The 7,647-nt window shown below is 43.4% G+C and overlaps 1 long non-coding RNA gene across 1 annotated transcript; it reads right to left on the bottom strand.

Moving 5' to 3' along the window:
• Positions 1–779: 779 nt before the first annotated feature.
• Positions 780–1,520, bottom strand: LOC123487390. Its single transcript, XR_006659748.1, has 3 exons — positions 1,405–1,520; positions 1,032–1,170; positions 780–871 (listed from the first exon to the last, which is right to left on the bottom strand). It is a non-coding gene; the product is annotated as an uncharacterized LOC123487390 (long non-coding RNA).
• Positions 1,521–7,647: the final 6,127 nt, after the last annotated feature.

The following is a 7,647-nucleotide window of genomic DNA, read 5'->3' as shown; positions in this document are numbered from 1 at the left end:
CAGCTGTTTCTCGTTGTCTCTGATTGGGAACCATACTTAGGCAGCCTGTTTGGCACAGTTAATTGTGGGATCTTGTTCTGTATAGGTTTGTGTTGGTGAACCTTTAGACTTCACGTATCGTTTTGTTGTTTTGTGGTATATGTTAAAGTACTCATTAAAAGATGTACGTTTATCACGCTGCGCCTTGGTCCGTTTCATATAACGATCGTGACAGTCATTGAATACCAGTAGAAGAAAAAATAGTGTGTGTGTGCGCGTGTGTGTTTTTAGGACTGATGAATGACCACTAGGTGGCAGAATATGCTCCCCAAATCAGAACCTCCCTGTTCTAGTTTGTCTGGAGTGGACGACAGTTCAGTAACCATTAACCCTGATGGTGATGATGATGATGGTAATGATGACGATGATGGTGATGGTGATGATGATGGTGATGATGATGATGATGATGATGGTGTTGATGATGATGATGTTGATGATGGTGATGATGAAGATGATGATGGTGATGATGGTGATTTACATCAAATGTGTTAGTGTAGAATTGGTCATATCTGGTTTGACTATGAAAATATAGAACATTTCGACGACAATTATAAGTATTACAAAGTGAGAAGCAACTGTTTAACATTTCATTTACCAAGTATGTTATTTGGACCTTCACACCACAGAGTTTCATAATTATCTCCAGCTGGTGTTTTGTATAAATGACCACTGAACAAAAGGTAATATTGCAGACAGTGCCTTTATTTAAAACAATCTCATATGCTGAGAGCCTCTCCAATTTATTCTCTCCTAAAATGTGGACATCACAGCTTTCTGGAACACAGGAAGGGAAGTTTAAACCAGCAGGGAACATCATTCTGGCGGTGGGAAGCTGGGAAAGAGAGAAACACAGAAAGGTAGGTATTGTATCTATGTTGGTTTTATAAATATGTAGCTAATAAAGGAACAAATTCCCTTTAAGATGCATTTTACAACTATCCAAATGTTTGACGTATAATGTGAGGGAGAGTACTCTGGTGACAGCATTGTACCTCCACAGTTCATCTCCATGCAATGCCCCCGGCCATTCGTGATGTCCTTCACAAAACCATGGTTGTAGTTAGAGGGTTGCCCCGGGGCCCAGTTCTGGTAGTTAAACCTGGACCCGTCACTCCACAGCCAAAGACCCTCCTACAGAGCACATAGGAGGATGCATCACCAGCAAACAGTAAACACTATATATTTACACTGTAATTACTGTCTTTAAAGGGGCAATCTGGGAATTGGAAAATAACTAATTGGCAACCCACCACCGTTTGGGTAAAAAGCTGAGGGATGGGCCTGGAGAAATGTAACCACTCTCAGATTCATCAAGAATCAATGCATCTTATATGTTTCATGAGTGATGAACAGAGAGCTTCTGACCTTCATTGCATCGTAGGCTCCAATCCAGGTGCACTGAACTCTACTCTCTTTGATGAGAGACTGAAGGAAACGATACTGGGGAAGGCTGTGCACTGACGCCAAATTACCTCCCAAGAGCAAACATTTCCTCTGGAGAGAGAGAGAAAGAGAGATAGAGAGAAAGAGAGGAGAGAGAGAGAATTAAACAGAGGTAGAATGTAAGGGTAAACAGAAGGACTAGCACATCAAGTTATAGTTTTTCAACCCTGTTGAACACAGACTAAACCTACAGAGTCAACTGCAACAATGTATGGCCACCAGACAGGGATGGAGATAGCATCCCAGCTAGCCCAAGGATAGTGCTTTTCAGACCAGGCTTGTAGAAAATGTTTCCAACTAGCCCAAGATGCAGGTCAATTATTGTCTTTTCCATTATCACATAGCACATTTTGGACACTGGCTAGTAGAAATTGAGCCCGGCTGGCCAGTGTCCAAAATCCTTAAATAAGCGGATGATCTCTCATTAAACCATCAATACTTAAAATCACCCACACAGCTGATCTCAATTATCTACAGCAAACGTCCAGGTACCTCTGCCTCTGGCCATGTGGTCACGAGGGGGACGTAGTGATAGCAGTGTGTCTCATATCTGGGCCAGCCAAGTGGGCAGACTCTGCGATGACACTCTGTAGGGGGGAGAGATCACATTAAATAACATTATGAAATGGTTAGTACCCACCAGACAATTGGTCAAAAGTGCGTTCCAGCTGTGATGTTACTGAACAAAACCCCATGGCTAACCACGTGTTGTTGAAAAATGACCGATTCACTTTGAGTCCGTTATATCTGCAATATGTAACTTTTTGGGCGACCTGACTAAATTCACATAGAAATGTGAGTTATAGATCTATCATTCTCATTGAAGTCAAGTCTAAGAAGCAGTATATCTGTTCTATGTGCGCTATTTCTATGCTTCTATTCTTAAATTTCAATTTTTCGTCTTTTACTTTCGGTTTTGTATGACGGCTTCAAGCAGCTGAAAATACAATGTTTTTCGTTATGGAAAATATATTTCACAGTGGTTTAGATGTTACAATGATTCTCTACACTTTGCTTGCTTGTTTTATCACATAAACTGAAAGTTTTATCGGTTGGCAGTTTGCATATCAGGATCTCGATCAAATGTTTCTCACCTTTCGGAGGAGAAATGTATTCCTCCGAGTCAGACCGATCATGCCGATACTTCGGAGGAGAAATGTATTCCTCCGAGTCAGACCGATCATGCCGATACTTCGGAGGTGAACTGTGTTCCTCCGAGTCAGACCGATCATGCCGATACTTCGGAGGAGAACTGTGTTCCTTCGAGTCAGACCGATCATGCCGATACTTCGAAGGAGAACTGTGTTCCTTCGAGTCAGACCGATCATGCCAATCACGCCGATCCCCTACAACAAAAGAGAGACAAGGACAGAGGGAAGATTGAGACATGCTTTTTTAAAAGACTTGGGTCTCGATTCAATATGTAAAGCTGAAGAGTTACAGATTACGTGATAGAAAATTTAAAGTAATTTCAGATTGCAGCGTTAACCGTGAATGCAGTCTCTGCTAAAGAGGGAACATTGCTTTTAAATTTCAATCACTCTGTAAAGCTGAACGATGCGGATTGAATAGAGCCCTAGATCAGTTTCAGAGCTATGAAACCACAACAGACCTGTATAGAATTATATTTTAGTGAATACAGGGGGAGCCCCAACCAGGAACCTGGGTCCAGTGACTCTCACCCCAAAACCTAGGTCACTAGGTGTTGTGTTAAGGTCACTAAAACCTTTGATCAGAATACCTCTGCTACCCCTTGCATCTCCCAGAGCAAAGAGAGCGCTGAGAAGCAGAAGAGTGGTCAACATCGCCATGGTGATAGTCTCCTGAGAGAGAGAGAAAGAGAGAGAGAGAGAGAGAGAGAGAGAGAGAGAGAGAGACAGAGAGAGAGAGAGACAGACAGACAGACAGAGAGAGAGAGACAGAGAGAGAGAGAGACAGAGAGAGAGAGAGAGAGAGAGAGAGACAGATACAAAGAGAGAGAGAAAGAGAGAGAGAGAGACAGAGAGACAGAGAGAGAGAGAGAGAGAGAGAGAGAGAGAGAGAGAGAGAGAGAGAGAGAGAGAGAGAGAGAGAGAGAGACAGAGAGAGGGAGAGGGAGAGAGAGAGAGAGAGAGACAGATAGAGATAGGGAGAGGGAGAGAGAGAGAGAGAGAGACAGAGAGAGAGAGAGAGAGAGAGAGAGAGAGAGACACACACAGACAACAAGACAACAAGACAGCAAAAGAGAGAAGCCGTCAAGACCAATTCAGAGAGTACTTCAGAGATTAGGGGAGTGCAGTGTTCCCCTAACCTGTAGTTGAGTACACTGTTAGAAAAAAAGGTGATATCTAGAACCTAAAGGGTGTTCTTCGACTGTCCCTGTTGGAGAACCCTTTCAAGAACCATTTTTGGCTCAAGGTATAAACTTTTTCATTCCAGGAAGAAACCTTTTGGGTTCGATGTAGAACCCTTTCCACAGAGGATTCTACCTGGAACCAAAAGGGTTCTACCTGGAACCTAAAGGGTTCTACCTGGAACCTAAAGGGTTCTACCTGGAACCTAAAAGGGTTCTACCTGGAACCTAAAGGGTTCTACCTGGAACCTAAAGGGTTCTACCTGGAACCTAAAGGGTTCTACCTGGAACCTAAAGGGTTCTACCTGGAACCTAAAGGGTTCTCATATGGGGACAGCTGAAGAACCCTTTTGGAACCCTTTATTCCAAGTGGACCTCCAGCCATTCCACTTATCAGATGTGTTCCAGTACTTTCACATCAGAGCAGATTCAACTAATGAACGGCTTGGTGATTAGCTGGATCAGCTGTGCTTGTACTGGAATATATCAAATCAGTGGAGCGGCTGGGGGTACTTGGGAGGTCAGGGAAACCCTATGCTATGTATATAACGTATGCAACTGCTAAGGCAGCGTTTTCTAAACTCGGTCCTGGGGACCCCAAGCGGAGCGTACATATTCCTGTGTGCTAGGCTAATCTACTGTACTTGGTTGAAGACATGAGACCTGAGTTTTGTCAGCAGACTTGAATTCCTTAGCACAGTGTTTCCCAAACTCGGTCCAACACGTGCACCCATTGGGGTCCACAGGATCGAGTTTCCAAATAGCACCCTTTTCCCTAAGTAGTGCACTACTTTTGACCAGAGCTACATATGACCAGGGACACATATTCTCTATGGGCCTTTGTCAAAAGTAGTGCACTACAAAGGGAAAAGGGTGCCATTTGGGATGCATTCAGGTACAGTATTAGATGAACAGATGTTGAAATCTCACCTTCTGAAATCTTCAGTTGTAGCTTCACTTCTTCAGAGATCTTCAAAGGTCTTCACTGGGTCTCTCTCTCTCTCTCTCTGTCTCTCTCTGTCCTGCCTGTGAGTTAAGTTCTACCTCTCCCAACTCTCCTATTTAAGGATCCGTCCAGTCAGACCCCTCCCTCTCTTTTTCTCTATCTCTCTGTATCGTTCTTTAAATTGAATTAGAATTGAAGTTCACTTCCTGAATTGACTGTGTAATGTGAATATTTAAGATAAATAAAGTTCATAATCAGTTTAGAGATTCACACAATGTTTAGCATATTTATATGTTTTCCTTTCTGTGAAACACATGATTTCCACTGTTCTGTTTGTGACAATCTGGTTTATTTCCACTGTTCTGTTTGTGACACTTGGGTTGATGGTCACTAGACTTGAAGCTGAATGTTATGGATAAAACTCATATCTGTTGATAGTGAAGGACAGAGGACCCTGATTATTATTGCAGTCTCTGAACACTGTGTGATTCTGTAGCAGGTGGCAAATTAAGTTACTGCTTTCTGTTTTGACTTCTTACAAGCAAGGGCATAAGTTTGTGTTGCATATTGGGGGGTTCTTTTAAAACGAAATAGCTGTGAAATAGCTGTTTCTGGTGCATTTTGAATGGGAAATATGCCCAAAACTTTCTTGATAATTTGGTCAATATATCCGAAACTCAACTGAAATACCAACAATTTCTGTATTACTTTAAACTGTTGGTCTAACTCTAATAGTTCAGAAAGCCACCACCAAACCCCTGCTTTAACTACATTTAAATTTAACTAAATGTAAGTGCCATAACCCCTGCAAACCCCTGCTTTAACTGAATTTAAGTTTTCATAACCCGTCTATTTGTGTACCCTTCACTACGCTTGGCATGCTCCCCCCCCCAAAAAAAACTGAAATACCTTATTTACATAAGTATTCAGACCCTTTACTATGAGACTCGAAATTGAGCTCAGGTGCATCCTGTTTCCATTGATCATCCTTGAGATGTTTCTACAACTTGATTGGAGTCCACCTGTGGTAAATTCAATTGATTAGACATGATTTGGAAAGGCACACACCTGTCTATATAAGGTCCCACAGTTGACAGTGCATGTCAGAGCAAAAACCAAGCCATGAGGTCGAAGGAATTGTCCGTAGAGCTCCGAGACAGGAATGTGTCGAGGCACAGATCTGGGGAAGCGTACCAAAACATTTATGCAGCATCAAAGGTCCCCAAGAACACAGTGGCCTCCATCATTCTTAAATGGAAGAAGTTTGGAACCTCAAGACTCTTCCTAGAGCTGGCCGCCTGGCCAAACTGAGCAATCGGGGGAGAAGGGCCTTGGTCAGGGAGGTGACCAAGAACCCGATGGTAACTCTGACAGAGCTCCAGAGTTCCTCTGGGAGATGGGAGAACCTTCCAGAAGGACAACCATCTCTGCAGCACTCCACCAACTAGGCCTTTATGGTAGAGTGGCCAGACGGAAGCCACTCCTCTGTAAAAGGCACATGACAGCCCGCTTGGAGTTTGCCAAAAGCCACCTAAAGGACTCTCAGACCATGAGAAACAGGTCTGATGAAACCAAGATTGAACTCTTTGGCCTGAATGCAAAGCGTCATGTCTGGGGGAAAATTGGCACCATCCCTACGGTGAAGCATGGTGGTGGCAGCATCATGCTGTGGGGATGTTTTTCAGCGGCAGGGACTGGGAGACTAGTCAGGATCGAGGGAAAGATGAACGGAGCAAAGTACAGAGATATCCTTGATTAAAACCTGCTCCAGAGCGCTCAGGACCTCAGACTGGGGCGAAAGTTCACCATCCAACAGGACAACGACCCGAAGCACACAGCCAAGAAAACGATTTCATCAATTTTAGAATAAGGCTGTAACCTAAATTCATTTTGAAAAAAGTCTGAATACTTTCCGAATGCATAATATAATTTTCCCCTTCAGAAATGGTTCTAACAACATATTGATCCATAAGATCAGGCTGGTGTTATTCAGCACCTGTAACCCATAGCCCATCTGTTATTCAGCACCTGTAACCCATAGCCCATCTGTTATTCAGCATGATAACCTGTAACCCATAGCCCATCTGTTATTCAGCATGATCACCTGTAACCCATAGCCCATCTGTTATTCAGCATGATCACCTGTAACCCATAGCCCATCTGTTGTTCAGCATGATCACCTGTAACCCATAGCCCATCTGTTATCCAGCATGATCACCTGTAACCCATAGCCCATCTGTTATGCAGCATGATCACCTGTAACCCATAGCCCATCTGTTATTCAGCAAGATAACCTGTAACACAAAGCCCATCTGTTATTCAGCACCTGTAACCCATAGACCATCTGTTATTCAGCATGATCACCTGTAACCCATAGCCCATCTGTTATTCAGCACCTGTAACCCATAGACCATCTGTTATTCAGCATGATCACCTGTAACCCATAGCCCATCTGTTATTCAGCACCTGTAACCCATAGACCATCTGTTATTCAGCATGATCACCTGTAACCCATAGCCCATCTGTTATTCAGCATGATCACCTTTAACCCATAGCCCATCTGTTATTCAGCATGATCACCTGTAACCCATAGCCCATCTGTTATTCAGCATGATCACCTGTAACCCATTGCCCACCTGTTATTCAGCATGATCACCTGTAACCCATAGCCCATCTGTTATCCAGCATGATCACCTGTAACCCATAGCCCATCTGTTATGCAGCATGATCACCTGTAACCCATAGCCCATCTGTTATTCAGCATGATAACCTGTAACACAAAGCCCATCTGTTATTCAGCATGATCACCTGTAACCCATAGCCCATCTGTTATTCAGCATGATCACCTGTAACCCATAGCCCATCTGTTGTTCAGCATGATGACCTG

This window comes from Coregonus clupeaformis, unplaced genomic scaffold (assembly GCF_020615455.1).
Source record: "Coregonus clupeaformis isolate EN_2021a unplaced genomic scaffold, ASM2061545v1 scaf1688, whole genome shotgun sequence".
Classification (NCBI taxonomy): domain Eukaryota; kingdom Metazoa; phylum Chordata; class Actinopteri; order Salmoniformes; family Salmonidae; genus Coregonus; species Coregonus clupeaformis.
This window is presented reverse-complemented; position numbering and strand designations above follow the sequence as displayed.